Source organism: Pseudophryne corroboree, chromosome 6 (genome assembly GCF_028390025.1).
Source record: "Pseudophryne corroboree isolate aPseCor3 chromosome 6, aPseCor3.hap2, whole genome shotgun sequence".
Classification (NCBI taxonomy): domain Eukaryota; kingdom Metazoa; phylum Chordata; class Amphibia; order Anura; family Myobatrachidae; genus Pseudophryne; species Pseudophryne corroboree.
The window spans coordinates 266,474,487-266,491,277 of record NC_086449.1 but is presented as its reverse complement, the minus strand read 5'-3'; positions in this window follow the sequence as shown (position 1 = coordinate 266,491,277).

Below are 16,791 nucleotides of genomic sequence, written 5' to 3'. Positions count from 1 at the left end.
CTCAGCAGGCACGACCTCCACCCGGGAAAGTGGGGACTTCATCAGGAAGTCTTCACGCAGTTTGCAAATTGATGGGAACTGCCTTAGGTGGACTAGATGGCGTCCCACCTCAATAAAAAGCTAAAAAAGGTTTTACGCCGGGTCAAGGGACCCTCAGGTGATAGCTGTGGTCGCACTAGTAACACCGTGGGTGTTCCAGTCGGTCTCTGTATTCCCTCCTCTTCCTCTCATACCCAAGGGCTGAGAATTGTAATAAAAGGAGGAGTGAAAACAATATTCTTTGCTCCGAATTGGCCAAGAAGGACTCGGTACCCGGAGCTGCAGGAAATGCTCTCAGAGGACTCAGGGCTTCTGCCTCTCAGACAGGACATGTTGCAACAAGGGCCCTGTCTGTTCCAAAATTTACCGCGGCTGCATTTGACAGCATGGCGGTTGAACGCCGGATCCTAGCGGAAAAGGGCATTCCGGATGCAGTTATTCCTACGCTGATAAAGGCTAGGAGAGACGTGACAGCAAGACTTTATCACTGTATATGGCGAAAATAGGTTGCTTGGTGTGAGGCCGGGAAGGCCCTACAGAGGAATTCCAGCGGGGTCGATTCCTGCACTTCCTACAGTCAGGAGTGACTATGGGCCTAAAATTAGGATCCATAAAGGTCAAGATTTCGGCCCTATACATTTTCTCTAAAAATGTACTGGCTTCACTGCCTGAAGTTCAGACGTTGTTCCGGGGGTGCTGCATATTCAGCCTCCTTTTGTGCCACCGGTGGCACCTTGGGATCTTAAAGTTGTGTTGGATTTCCTGAAATCCCACTGGTTTGAGCCACTTAAGACCATGGAGCTAAAATATCTTACGTGGAAAGTGGTCATGCTATTGGCCTTAGCTTCGGCTAGGCGTGTGTCAGTATTGGCGGTTTTGTCATGTAAAAACCCTTACCTGATCTTCCATATGGACAGGGCAGAATTGAGGACTAGTCCCCAATTTCTTCCTAGGGTGGTATCATCGTTTCATTTGAACCAGCCTATTGTGGTGCCTGCGGCTACTAGGGACTTGGAGGATTCCAAGTTGCTGGACGTAGTCCGGGCTTTGAAAATTTATGTTTCCAGAAAGGCGGGAGTCAGAAAGTCTGACTCGCTGTTTATTCTGTATGCAGCCAACAAGGTTGGCGCTCCTGCTTCGAAGCAGACTATTGTTCGCTGGATCTATAGCACGATTCAGCTGGTTCACTCTGCGGCTGGATTGCCGCATCCAAAATGGTGAAAGCCCATTCCACAAGGAAGGTGGGCTCTTCTTGGGCAGCTACCCGAAGGGTCTCGGCTTTACAGCTTTGCCGAGCTGCTACTTGGTCGGGGTCAAACAAGTTTGCTAAGTTCTACAAGTTTGATACCCTGGCTGAGGAGGACCTTGAGTTTGCTCATGCGGTGCTGCAGAGTCATGCGCACTCTCCCGCCCGTTTGGGAGCTTTGGTATAATCCCCATGGTCCTTACGGAGTTCCCAGCATCCACTAGGACGTCAGAGAAAATAAGAATTTACTCACTGGTAATTCTATTTCTCGTAGTCCGTAGTGGATGCTGGGTGCCCATCCCAAGTGCGGACTCTCTGCAATACATGTATATAGTTATTGCTTAACTAAAGGGTTATTGTTATGAGCCATCTGTTACTGAGGCTCAGTTGTTGTTCATACTGTTAACTGGGTATGGTTATCACAAGTTGTACGGTGTGATTGGTGTGGCTGGTATGAGTCTTACCCTGGATTCCAAATCCTTTCCTTGTTGTGTCAGCTCTTCCGGGCACAGTTTCCTTAACTGAGGTCTGGAGGAGGGGCATAGAGGGAGGAGCCAGTGCACACCAGATAGTACCTAATCTTTCTTTTAGAGTGCCCAGTCTCCTGCGGAGCCTGTCTATTCCCCATGGTCCTTACGGAGTTCCCAGCATCCACTACGGACTATGAGAAATAGAATTACCGGTGAGTAAATTCTTATTTTTTCACGTGCTGCTCCCTTCCTCTGGAATTCTTTACCTCTCCCCCTCAGACTCTCCACCTCTCTACAAAACTTCAAATGGGCTCTTAAGACCTATTTCTTTACCAAACCCAGCCAAATCTCATCCTAACCCTCTTTTCCACGCTCTCTATGTACCCCATCTGTGTCACCCCTGTCTGTCTACCCCTCCCCTTAGAATGTAAGCTCTCACGAGTAGGGCCCTCTTCCCTCATGTGCTTATCCTTTTCTCACTTTAATAATCCTCAACTGCCCAAATCACGCAGTTTTTTGGCCACCTGGAACTTATCTCTGTCATTTACTGGTGTAGTTATGCTTAGTTACCCTGTACTTGTCCTAAATTGTCTTCAACTGTAAGTCACTGTTTTCCTGTTTTGATTATGTGCATATGTACTCTGTAATTGGGCGCTGCGGAACCCTTGTGGCGCCATATAAATAAAGGATAATAATAATAATAATGGCTGTTTGTCTCCTAGAGATGGCTGTAATGAATGGATAAGCACCAACAGCCGGGGAGGACTGATTTTCTTAAAACTTAATTTACTTCAGTAGAATAAACAAACCAGGAGTATTATTAATATGGCACAGGCAGGTACTTTATGCATAAGAGACATTTGTGTATACTGGATGTTATTCTCCTTTCTGTCTCTGCGTATCTGTATGTGTTTCCCATGTGTCTTTTTGTGGGTGACCCAAATCTATAATAATATACATGGCAGCCAACTTTTTAAAATTATTGGGAGAGCTGACATAACATACACTATTACTCAGTAATGCTATGCACAGACAATGGGGGTGCTTGAGTAGGATGCAGTTAATTTACCGGCGGTCGGGATCCCTAAGGCCAGGAGACCAATGTTGGAATCCCGACAGTAGGCAATATTGCCGCCAGTCGGAATCCTGACCGAAACTCCAAGTTCCCCCTCAGCTGGTGGTCCACTCCACTACCCAAAGGGGAATATGATAGTGTGGCCGAAGCATGGCGAGCGCAGCGAGCACACGTGTGGACTTGCGCTCGTCGCCGGGATTCCGGTGTCGGTCTCCTGACCACCAGTATTACATATCAGACCCGCTTGAGTACCTACAGCACTTACGGAGCTGGCTCCAATGATTTTCAATGCTACTAAAACCATATAGTAAAATACACATTAAGTACTGTAACTTTGTATTTTTATCTTCTTAAATAGTCTTAAAAAAAACATCTAAAATGAAGGCTAAAAATAATTTAAACCTACGGTAGGGGGCCCCTAACCAGTCAGGTACATTTACAGAAGTTTGCAGTTAGATGTCAGTACTCAGGAAGTGATCACATTCTCATTTGGTAGCAGCACATATCTGTTAAAATACCACATGCACCGTTAATTATTTTGAGACCCTTTACCACCATACTGCCACTTCTAAATCCCCACTTTGATCACCTGCTTGTATAGTTGAAAACTGTTGCATGTGATAGGATAGGTGTAGCCCCCATCCAAATAAAAGCTGCGCTTGCATGAAGATGTCAGTCCTCGCAACTACAATAGTTCCAGTATTTCAGAAAGAACAAAAGCAGCACCATACTAAAACTTTTACATTTATTTTTAGCACCCCAATGCTTACAATGTTTTGATCAAATATCTATTGCCAACATGAGTGAAAACTGTTCTGAAGTTGCTCACGGTATCAAGCCCAGATTTCCCACAAGGCAACCAAGGCGCCAGCCTAGGGCCCAGTGTGTCCCAAGAGGCCCTTGGAGGGACTCCACAAGGGAATCCGACCTGTCCAAAACGTTCCCAGGGTTGCACTGCATGACTACCGCATCACGACAATGCGGGATACGGTCATTAGGTCAACACGACTTAGGTCGACAGTCATTAGGTCGACCACTATTGGTCGATATGCATTAGGTCGACAGGTCAAAAAGTTGACATAAGTTTTTCACTTTTTTCTCAATACAGGTATTTGGACTTTTTCATACTTTACGATCCACGTGGTCTACGATTGGGAATAGTAACCTGTGCTGAGCGCAGAGGCAGCAGAGTGAGGCACCTTCCCCGAAGCATGCGAGTGGACACGGTGCACTAATTGGGGTTCCCCATCACTTTACGAAGAAAACGACACAAAAAAAGTTTAACAAACTAATGTAAACCTTTTGACCTAGTACATGTCGACCTAGTGACCCTATCGACCTAATGCATGATGACCAATAGTGGTCGACCTAATGACTGGCGACCTAAGCTGTGTCGACCCCACGACCCATACCCCGACATGACAACACGCGGAGTCACTTGTACCCCAGAGTCCCGTAGTCTGCACATGTTAGGTACTTGTAATATACGTGTACAGTAATATAAGGCAGTCAGTCCACCCCCCACCTACCATAAAAAATAAATCCTATAGTTTACTTCAAGAAAAAAAAAAAAAATTGGGGGCCTGTATTATATCATGGTACTATGCTTATACCAACTTCTATCACTTGCAGGGTTATATAGATATGTAGTCAGTGTCTAGCTTGTGAAATTACCCTGGCACCCTAGTAATGTCACTGTTATATTAGGCATGCACCCAGTGCTTGCAGTGGGAAAATACAAACAAAAGCCTTTTGCCATACAGTAGTCTGTGGTGATAACTTATCACCATCGTTACATGTCATAGGCACTAAGCAGGGCACAGACACAGACATTACTGTGCATGTACCCTAACCCAATACTCCACCAGCTCTTTGTGTCCACACCACTGCCCCCACTGCAGATGCCACCTCGCAGCGGGCTTCTAATCCCTAGCACTCTTTCAGATCAGAATTGTGTGTTGTATGTAAGGAGCAATGGGGAGGGGGCCATCCACCTTTATAGTACCAAGGTAGAAAACTAAGGGTTAGGATTAATTTAGGGGATTGGGTTAGGTCATTATGGGTATTAGAGTTGGTGTTGTGGTTTGGTTTAAGATATTATGGTTAGTTTAGGGATTTGGGTTAGGAGTAGGGCATTAGGGCTGTGTAAAATTTAGCGGATTGGGTTCGGGATTAGGGTTATGGTTAGGGATTAGTTAGGGTGGAGGAGGTGCCGGAGTGCCATGGTGGGGGTGCTGCTTGTGGTGGGGGGTCGGGTGCGGTGGGGGATCCGATGGGGGTGGTGCGGGTGGGGGAGAGGCAGGTGCATGGGTCAGGACAGAAATAGACGCAGCAGCGTGTGGACAGGCAGGGAGCGCAACCTCTGCGTCTTAGGTGCGTCTGCTTGTCATCAACGATATTTCTCTATCGTCCTAAGTGGATGCTGGGGTTCCTGAAAGGACCATGGGGAATAGCGGCTCCGCAGGAGACAGGGCACAAAAGTAAAGCTTTTACAGGTCAGGTGGTGTGTACTGGCTCCTCCCCCTATGACCCCCCTCCAGACTCCAGTTAGATTTTTGTGCCCGGCCGAGAAGGGTGCAATTCTAGGTGGCTCTCATAAAGAGCTGCTTAGAGAGTTTAGCTTAGGTTTTTTTTATTTTACAGTGATTCCTGCTGGCAACAGGATCACTGCAACGAGGGACAGAGGGGAGAAGAAGTGAACTCACCTGCGTGCAGGATGGATTGGCTTCTTGGCTACTGGACATGAAGCTCCAGAGGGACGATCACAGGTACAGCCTGGATGGTCACCGGAGCCACGCCGCCGGCCCCCTCACAGATGCTGAAGCAAGAAGAGGTCCAGAATCGGCGGCTGAAGACTCCTGCAGTCTTCTTAAGGTAGCGCACAGCACTGCAGCTGTGCGCCATTTTCCTCTCAGCACACTTCACACGGCAGTCACTGAGGGTGCAGGGCGCTGGGAGGGGGGCGCCCTGGGAGGCAAATGAAAACCTTTAAAAAGGCTAAAAATACCTCACATATAGCCCCAGAGGCTATATGGAGATATTTACCCCTGCCTAAATGTACTAAATAGCGGGAGACGAGCCCGCCGGAAAAGGGGCGGGGCCTATCTCCTCAGCACACGGCGCCATTTTCTGTCACAGATCCGCTGGTCAGGAAGGCTCCCAGGTCTCTCCCCTGCACTGCACTACAGAAACAGGGTATAACAGAGAGGGGGGGCAAAATAAATGGCAATATATCAATATAAAAGCAGCTATAAGGGAGCACTTAATCATAAGGCTATCCCTGTCATATATAGCGCTTTTTGGTGTGTGCTGGCAGACTCTCCCTCTGTCTCCCCAAAGGGCTAGTGGGTCCTGTCTTCGTATAGAGCATTCCCTGTGTGTCTGCTGTGTGTCGGTACGTGTGTGTCGACATGTATGAGGACGTTATTGGTGTGGAGGCGGAGCAATTGCCAAATATGAGGATGTCACCTCCTAGGGGGTCGACACCAGAATGGATGCCTTTATTTGTGGAATTACGGGATAGCGTCAACTCGCTTAAGCAGTCGTTTGCCGACATGAGGCGGCCGGACACTCAATTAGTGCCTGTCCAGGCGCCTCAAACACCGTCAGGGGCTGTAAAACGCCCCTTGCCTCAGTCGGTCGACACAGACCCAGACACAGGCACTGATTCCGGTGGTGAAGGTGACGAATCAACCGTATTTTCCAGTAGGGCCACACGTTATATGATTTTGGCAATAAAGGAGATGTTACATTTAGCTGATACTACAGGTACCACTAAACAGGGTATTATGTGGGGTGTGAAAAAACTACCAGTAGTTTTTACCGAATCAGAAGAATTAAATGACGTGTGTGATGAAGCGTGGGGTGCCCCGATAAAAAACTGCTAATTTCAAAGAAGTTATTGGCTTTATACCCTTTCCCGCCAGAGGTTAGGGAGCGCTGGGAAACACCTCCTAGGGTGGACAAAGCGCTAACACGCTTATCAAAACAAGTGGCGTTACCCTCTCCTGAGACGGCCGCACTTAAAGATCCATCAGATAGGAAGATGGAAAATATCCAAAAAGGTATATACACACATGCAGGTGTTATACTACGACCAGCTATTGCGACTGCCTGGATGTGCAGTGCTGGGGTAGTTTGGTCAGAGTCCCTGATCGAAAATATTGATACCCTGGACGGGGACAATATTTTACTGTCGTTAGAACAAATAAAGGATGCATTTCTTTATATGCGTGATGCACAGAGAGATATCTGCACACTGGCATCACGGGTAAGTGCTATGTCCATTTCGGCCAGAAGAGCTTTATGGACACGACAGTGGACAGGCGATGCGTAGAGGAGTTATTTGGGGTCGGTCTATCGGATTTGGTGGCCACGGCTACGGCCGGGAAATCCACCTTTCTACCTCAAGTCACTCCCCAACAGAAAAAGGCACCGACTTTTCAACCGCAGCCTTTTCGTTCCTTTAAAAATAAGAGAGCAAAGGGCTATTCATATCTGCCACGAGGCAGAGGACGAGGGAAGAGACAGCAACAGGCAGCTTCTTCCCAGGAACAGAAGCCCTCCCCGGCTTCTACAAAAGCCTCAGCATGACGCTGGGGCTTCGCAAGCGGACTTGGGGGCGGTAGGCGGTCGTCTCAAAAATTACAGCGCGCAGTGGGCTCACTCGCAGGTAAATCCCTGGATCCTGCAGATAATATCTCAGGGGTACAGGTTGAAATTAGAGACAGAGCCACCTCGCCGTTTCCTGAAGTCGGCTTTACCAACGTCCCCCTCAGAAAGGGAGACGGTTTTGGAAGCCATTCACAAGCTGTATTCTCAGCAGGTGATAGTCAAGGTACCTCTTCTACAACAAGGGAAGGGGTATTATTCCACTCTTTTTGTGGTACCGAAGCCGGATGGCTCGGTACGGCCTATTCTAAATCTGAAGTCCTTGAACCTGTACATAAAGAAGTTCAAGTTCAAGATGGAGTCACTCAGAGCAGTGATAGCGAACCTGGAAGAAGGGGACTTTATGGTATCCTTGGACATCAAGGATGCGTATCTCCACGTTCCAATTACCCCTCACACCAGGGGTACCTCAGGTTCGTTGTACAAAACTGTCACTATCAGTTTCAGACGCTGCCGTTTGGTTTGTCCACGGCACCTCGGGTCTTTACAAAGGTAATGGCCGAGATAATATTTCTTCTTCGAAGAAAAGGCGTATTAATTATCCCATACTTGGACGATCTCCTAATAAGGACAAGGTCCAGAGAACAGCTAGAGATGGGTTTAGCACTATCTCAAGAGGTGCTAAAGCAGCACGGATGGATTCTGAATATTCCAAAATCCCAATTAATGCCGACAACTCGTCTGATGTTCCTGGGGATGATTCTGGACACAGTTCAGAAAAAGGTTTTTCTTCCCGAAGAAAAAGCCAAGGAGTTATCTGACCTGGTCAGGAACCTCCTAAAACCAGGAAAGGTGTCTGTACATCAATGCACAAGAGTCCTGGGAAAAAATGGTAGCTTCTTACGAAGCAATCCCTTTCGGCAGATTCCATGCAAAGGGATCTGTTGGACAAATGGTCAGGGTCGCATCTTCAGATGCACCTGCGGATAACCCTGTCGCCGAGGACAAGGGTATCCCTTCTGTGGTGGTTGCAGGAGGCTCATCTATTGGAGGGCCGCAGATTCGGCATGCAGGATTGGATCCTGGTGACCACGGATGCCAGCCTGAGAGGCTGGGGAGCAGTCACACAGGGAAGAAATTTCCAGGGAGTGTGGTCGAGCCTGAAAAAGTCTCTTCACATAAGCATTCTGGAACTAAGAGCAATCTACAATGCTCTAAGCCAGGCGGAACCTCTGCTTCAAGGAAGACCGGTGTTGATCCAGTCGGACAACATCACGGCAGTCGCCCATGTAAACAGACAGGGCGGCACAAGAAACAGAATGGCAGAGGCTGCCAGGATCCTTCGCTGGGCGGAGAATCACGTGATAGCACTGTCAGCAGTATTCATCCCGGGCGTGGACAACTGGGAAGCAGACTTCCTCAGCAGACACGACCTTCACCCGGGAGAGTGGGTACTTCATCCAGAAGTTTTCCACATGCTATTAAACCGTTGGGTAAAACCAATGGTGGACATGATGGCGTCTTGCCTCAACAAGACACTGGACAGTTATTGCGCCAGGTCAAGAGATCCGCAGGCAATAGCTGTGGACGCGTTGGTAACACTTTGGGTGTACCAGTCCGTATATGTGTTTCCTCCTCTGCCTCTCATACCAAAGGTATTGAGGATTATACGGCAAAGAGGAGTAAGACTAGTGGCTCCGGATTGGCCAAGAAGGACTTGGTACCCGGAACTTCAAGAGATGGTCACGGACGATCCGTGGCCTCTACTTCTGAGAAGGGACCTGCTTCAGCAGGGTCCTTGTCTTTTTCAAGACTTACCGCGGCTGCGTTTGACGGCATGGCGTTTGAATGCCAGATCCTAAAAGGAAAAGGCATTCCAGAAGAAGTCATTCCTACCTTGATAAAGGCAAGGAAGGAAGTCACCGCGAAGCATTATCGCCGTATTTGGCGAAAATATGTTGCGTGGTGCGAGCAGCGGAGTTCTCCGATGGAGGAATTTCAACTGGGTCGTTTTCCTACATTTCCTGCAATCAGGATTGTCTATGGGTCTCAAATTGGGATCTATTAAGGTTCAAATTTCGGCCCTATCAATATTCTTCCAAAAAGAATTGGCCTCAGTCCCTGAGGTCCAGATTTTTATCAAAGGAGTACTGCATATACAGCCTCCTGTGGTGCCTAAGGTGGCACCGTGGGATCTAAATGTAGTTTTAGATTTCCTCAAATCCAATTGGTTTGAACCACTAAAGAATGTGGATTTGAAATATCTCACATGGAAAGTGACTATGTTACTGGCCCTGGCTTCGGCCGGGAGAGTATCTGAACTGGCGGCTTTGTTTTATAAAAGCCCTTATTTAATTTTCCATTCGACATAGGGCAGAGCTGCGGACGCGTCCGCATTTTCTCCCTAAGGTGGTATCAGCGTTTCACCTGAACCAGCCTATTGCAGTGCCTGCGGCTACAGACGACTTGAAGGACTCCAAGTTGTTGGACGTTGTCAGAGCCTTAAAAATATACATTTAAAGGACGGCTGGAGTCAGAAAATCTGACTCGCTGTTTATACTGTATGCACCCAACAAGTTGGGTGCACCTGCTTCTAAGCAGTCGATTGCTCGTTGGATTTGTAACAAAATTCAACTTGTACATTCTGTGGCAGGCCTGCCACAGCCTAAATCTGTTAAGGCCCATTCCGCAAGGAAGGTGGGCTCATCTTGGGCGGCTGCCCGAGGGGTCTCGGCATTACAACTCTGCCGAGCAGCTACGTGGTCAGGGGAGAACACGTTTGTAAATTTTTACAAATTTGATACCCTGGCAAAGGAGGACCTGGAGTTCTCTCATTCGGTGCTGCAGAGTCATCCGCACTCTCCCGCCCGTTTGGGAGCTTTGGTATAATCCCCATGGTCCTTTCAGGAACCCCAGCATCCACTTAGGACGATAGAGAAAATAAGAATTTACTTACCGATAATTCTATTTCTCGGAGTCCGTAGTGGATGCTGGGCGCCCATCCCAAGTGCGGATTATCTGCAATACTTGTACATAGTTATTGTTAACTAATTCGGGTTATTGTTTAGGAAGCCATCTTTCAGAGGCTCCTCTGTTATCATACTGTTAACTGGGTTTAGATCACAAGTTGTACGGTGTGATTGGTGTGGCTGGTATGAGTCTTACCCGGGATTCAAAATCCTCCCTTATTGTGTACGCTCGTCCGGGCACGGTACCTAACTGGAGTCTGGAGGGGGGTCATAGGGGGAGGAGCCAGTACACACCACCTGACCTGTAAAAGCTTTACTTTTGTGCCCTGTCTCCTGCGGAGCCGCTATTCCCCATGGTCCTTTCAGGAACCCCAGCATCCACTACGGACTCCGAGAAATAGAATTATCGGTAAGTAAATTCTTATTTTCAAGTGCTCACTGTCACGATCCGGGTATCTGGACGCCATTACTTACCCTTCAGATGCCTCCTAAGGCTGGCTCAGCGTTCCAGGACCGGATCCCGCTGTTCCTGAGTTTCCACATGCAGAATGTCAGAGTGGTGATTTCATCAGCCGCGGCCTCCGCTGTGCCCGCGTGGTTAAATGTGCGCTTGTCAGTCTGGCGTCTCCTGTCTCCTGTGGCCGGCGTCGCCATTACTGTTTCAATTCTCACATGGATTACAAACCAAACTTCCCTCCAAGTGTCTGCATGGGCGCAGCCATCTTGGATTTTGTCATCTGAGCATTTTCACCAATCTGCTGTCTGTATTGTTGATTTGCATAATTGCCTAGCCAACCCCTTCCTTGCTGCAGGTATAAGTAAGCTGTGCCTGAGCAAGGAAGGCGTCAGTGCTTTGGTTGTCTAACCTAGTTCCAGTTTGTCTCTCTCCTGTGGTTGTCTTCCAGGTTCCAGCTCCTGTCTCCAGACTTCTGCTATAGAGACCCGCACCAGCATTCCATCTGCGGTGTAGCCTGACTCTCCGATCCATTCTGGACTCACCTGTTTCCAGCTACAACAATCACCTGCTTCCAGCCCAGCTTCCAGCAGTGTACAGCTTCTCTTAAAGGGCCGGTGTCCTTTCTGCAGTTTACCACTCTCCACCGGTATTATTATTTCACCGCTCTCAAACAATCACCTGCTTCCAGCCCAGCTTCCAGCAGTGTATAGCTTCTCTTAAAGGGCCGGTGTCCTTTTCTGCAGTTTACCACTCTCCACCGGTATTATTATTTCACCGCTCTCAAACTCCAAACTTCATTATTATTTCATCGCTCTCAAGTTCGTTTATTATTTAACTGGTTCCAGCCAGTATCCACTCCGTACCAACAACAGTCTGGTTCCAGCCAGTATCCACAGCAGCCGTTTTACCTTCAGCAGCCCAGCCTTTCCTGGAACATCAGCTGGTACGATCCTGGGTTCTCTCCATTGCTACAGTCAGGCCTGGTAAGGACTTTCCAACTAGAAGATTATAAGAACTGTCTCACACTACCAGTGCCTGTGGCCCCTGCCACCCTGTAGTACCCAGGAATTGTATTTATCCTCTGTTGACTTTTATGTTTCCTTTTACTGCTGCTGTGTTACGGAGTTTGTCATAATAAACATCATTGACTTTTATCCTGGTTGTCGTGGTCACGCCTTCGGGCAGTTATTCTACATGTTACTTACATGTCTAGGGGTCTGATACAACCTCCCAGGTTCCGTTACATCTCAGCCCCTACAACTGAGGCTGCCTCCCGTCAGCTCAGGCCCTCAGTTGTGACAGTAAGCACTGACCTAATGAATCCAGCCGGAGACCAGGATCAAGCGGCCAGGCCGATGCAAGAACTGGCAGCCCGACTTGAACATCAGGAGGCTGCACAGGGCCACATCATCCGCTGTCTCCAGGATCTCTCTACACGGCTGGATGGGATTCAAACGACCCTCCGTGGACCTGGCACGTCCGGTGCGTCCACTACAGTGACACCAGCTGTAACCCCACCCACCTTACCCATTTCCAGTCCACATCTTCATCTTCCAACGCCAGCAAAATTTGATGGATCTCCAAGGTTCTGCAGGGGATTTCTCAATCAATGTGAAATCCACTTTGAGCTTCTACCTGGCAATTTCTTCAGTGGCCGTACCAAAATTGCCTATATCATCTCCCTTCTCAGTGGCTCAGCCCTTGACTGGGCATCACCTTTATGGGAGAAGTCTGATCCCCTGCTATCCTCCTATACTGACTTTGTAGCTACATTCAGGCGCATCTTCGACGAGCCAGGCCGGATAACATCTGCTTCATCTGAGATTCTCCGTTTACGCCAGGGAACATGTACTGTGGGACAGTATCTTATACAGTTTAAAATCCTGGCATCCGAACTGGCATGGAACGACGAGGCCCTGTATGCTGCATTCTGGCATGGCTTATCAGAACGCATCAAGGATGAGTTAGCTACCAGAGACTTGCCCTCTAAGTTGGATGAGCTAATTTCTCTTTGCACGAAGGTTGATCTACGTTTCAGAGAGAGAGCAACCGAGCGAGGAAGATCATCTACTCCTAAATCTTCTGCTCCTCCTCCTCGTCAACCATCTCCATCCAAGGATGAGCCTATGCAAATTAGTCGTTCCCGTCTAGCTCCCGCTGAGCGCCGAAGACGTCTCTCTGAGTCTCTCTGTCTCTACTGTGCAGCTCCGTCGCACACTATCAATGCCTGTCCCAAACGTCTGGGAAACTCCAGATCCTAGCTTGCCAAGGAGAGGGCCGGCTAGGAGTAATGATCTCCTCTCCATCTCCTCATGACTGTAACCTCCCAGTGTCGCTCCAAATTGCTCAACGTTACAGGAACGTCATTGCCCTCCTTGATTCCGGAGCAGCTGGGAATTTCATAACCGAAGCTTATGTTAAACGGTGGTCCCTACCCACCGAGAGACTGTCCTCGTCCATCTCTTTGACTGCCGTGGATGGCAGCAAGATTTTTGACGCAGTCATTTCCTTAAGGACTCTTCCAGTTCGTCTGAGAGTGGGAGTTCTTCATTCTGAGTATATTTCTTTTTTAGTGATTCCAAGAGCCACACATCCAGTGGTTTTAGGCCTTCCATGGCTCCGTCTCCACAACCCATCAATTGACTGGACGACTACGCAAATACTGGCATGGGGTCCCTCCTGTGCTGAGACTTGTTTAGCCAAAGTTCTTCCTGTTTGTTCTTCCTTCCCCAGGTCATCTGATGTTCCGCCTCCTCCATATCAAGACTTCACGGACGTGTTCAGTAAAGCCTCTGCTGATATCCTTCCTCCTCATAGAGAATGGGACTGCCCAATCGACCTCATTCCAGGGAAGGTTCCACCGCGAGGCCGAACTTATCCGTTGTCTCTGCCTGAGACACACTCCATGGAAGAGTACATCAAAGAGAACCTGGCGAAGGGTTTCATCCGACCATCTTCTTCTCCAGCCGGCGCAGGCTTCTTCTTCGTTAAGAAGAAAGACGGTGGTCTGCGTCCGTGCATCGACTACAGAGGTCTGAACGACATTACCGTCAAGAACCGATACCCTTTACCCCTGATTACCGAGCTCTTTGATAGAGTTAGTGGTGCAACTATTTTCACAAAGCTGGACTTGAGGGGTGCCTACAATCTCATCCGAATCCGTGAGGGTGACGAGTGGAAGACCGCCTTTAACACCCGTGACGGACATTATGAGTACCTCGTCATGCCCTTCGGATTGAGCAACGCTCCAGCAGTCTTCCAGCACTTCGTGAATGAGATTTTCAGGGACATCTTGTACCGCCATGTCGTGGTTTATCTAGACGACATCCTCATCTTTGCTAATAATCTCGAAGATCATCGTTTCTTGGTAAAAGAGGTTCTTTCCCGTCTCCGTGTCAATCACCTCTATTGTAAATTGGAGAAGTGTGTGTTTGAAGTTAAAACCATTCCGTTTCTAGGTTACATTGTGTCCGGTTCCGGACTAGAGATGGATCCTGAGAAACTCCAAGCAATCCAGAATTGGCCTATACCCTTAAGCCTCAAAGGGGTCCAGAGGTTCTTAGGGTTCGCCAATTATTATAGAAAATTTATACGAGACTTTTCCACCATTGTGGCGCCTATCACTGCATTAACCAAGAAAGGTGCTAATCCGTCCAAGTGGTCCGAGGAAGCTACACAGGCCTTTCACCTTCTGAAGCAACGGTTCATCTCTGCACCAGTTCTGAAACAGCCCGACACCGACTCTCCTTTTATCCTAGAGGTAGATGCCTCCTCCGTTGGAGTAGGAGCAGTGTTATCCCAGAGGGCCAAAGATGGACATCTACATCCTTGCAGTTTCTTCTCCCGGAAGTTCTCCCCAGCTGAGCGCAACTATGCCATTGGCGATCAGGAGTTGCTAGCCATCAAGCTCGCTCTGGAGGAGTGGAGATACCTGTTGGAGGGAGCTTCACACTCAATCACCATACTTACCGACCACAAAAATCTTTTATATCTCAAAGGCGCACAATGTCTGAATCCTCGTCAGGCCAGATGGGCACTTTTCTTCTCTAGGTTTGACTTTAAACTCCAGTTCTGTCCGGGTTCTCAGAATCGTAAGGCCGATGCCCTTTCCCGCTCATGGGAGCAAGAAAATGAGTCCGAGTCTGCAGACAAGCATCCTATTATTAATCCGTTGGCATTCTCCACGGTAGGGATGGACTCTACGCCTTCACCAGGGAAAAGTTTTGTTAAGCCAGTTCTAAGGAAGAAGCTCATGCATTGGGCCCATGCTTCCCGTTTTGCTGGACATACAGGCATTCAGAAAACCCTTGAATTTATTTCTAGGTCCTACTGGTGGCCAACTCTGAAGAAGGACGTTATGGAATTTATTGCCTCCTGCCCAAAGTGTGCCCAACACAAAGTCTCCCGCCAGTCGCCTGCGGGGCAACTGGTTCCATTGTCTGTTCCCCGTCGACCTTGGACCCATTTGTCGATGGACTTTGTTTCCGATCTACCTATCTGCAACAAGTTTAATACCATCTGGGTGGTAGTTGACCGGTTCACCAAGATGGCACATTTCATCCCTCTCACCGGTCTTCCGTCAGCTTCCAAGTTGGCTCAAGTGTTTATACAAGAGATCTTCCGACTTCACGGTCTTCCTGAAGAGATCATCTCGGATCGTGGAGTACAATTTGTAGCCAAATTTTGGCGAAGTTTGTGTCAAGCCCTCCAAGTCAAGTTAAAGTTTTCCACGGCTTACCATCCTCAGACCAATGGTCAAACCGAGAGGGTGAATCAGGACTTGGAGGCCTTCCTCCGTATATATGTGTCTTCCTCTCAAGATGACTGGGTTCAACTCCTTCCTTGGGCCGAGTTCAGCCACAACAATCAATACCATTCCTCATCTTCTTCTACACCATTCTTCATTAATTATGGATTCCTGTTAGGGTCTCCTGCCCTGTGCTGCCACGTCGTCATGGCAACCGGGAGACAAGTGCTAGTGGAGTAACCTGAGCGCAGCTGATACTCCGGTTCGGGTCTTTTGCTGTGCAGTGGTTATAGGCTCTGTGCACGGCAGGGGATCCGGTGCTGGTTTTTGTGCTCACAGTCTGTGAGGTCTGAGTGGGGCGTGGACAGCACCTGCTTTATAAGGCCTCTTTTCAGGATAAGCAGATGCTGCTGAATCTTTGTTGGTTAGTCAGTTCATGAACGTTAGCCAGTACTGTGTAGCTTTGTATTTGTTTGTTGCTTACTGCAAATAGGCCTGGGAATTTGGTATTACACTCTGCCAATCCAGACCTAGCAGTAAGACTGGAGTCAGTCGTTTAGCTTGCTGGGGTTCTGTTACTACTCTGTGAACTTAGCAAGTTTGCGGCTGTATTCTAAGACTTGCCTGTCTAATCCTGTCTCACTGTGCTAGGTGTCAGGGGTCAGTTTAGTGGCAGTAAGCTAAAACCTGTGCACTGCAAGTGAGAATTTGGATTGTGGAGATTCTCCTTGTGTCTATCATTCCATCTCTGACCAAGGAGTTTACTGCCACACCCGTTGGTAACCCTTTAGGGTTTTGCTGTTGCCCTTAGCAACAGCATTTCGGGTACTCTACGTATTAAAACACAACATCTTGCTTTTTCCATCTTAGCAGTTCTAATACAAGGGAGATACCCAGTTCCTTAGCCTCTGGGCTTCTCTGTTCACGTTGTGTGTATTTTGTTACCCTATCACCTTCTGTGTACGTTATGTCATATCCCCCAGTTTGTCTGTGAGTCCATCTGTTTTGCATAACAGTTCAAACACCAGTACATTCCTGCAGACACTGGAGTGCATAACAGTTCTGACACCAGTACTTTCCTGCTGGCACTGGTGTGCATAACATATTCAGCAGCCTAATACTCCTGTTGAAATTTTGTGGGAATATGGAGCATACCCCTCAAAATACGTTGCAACAG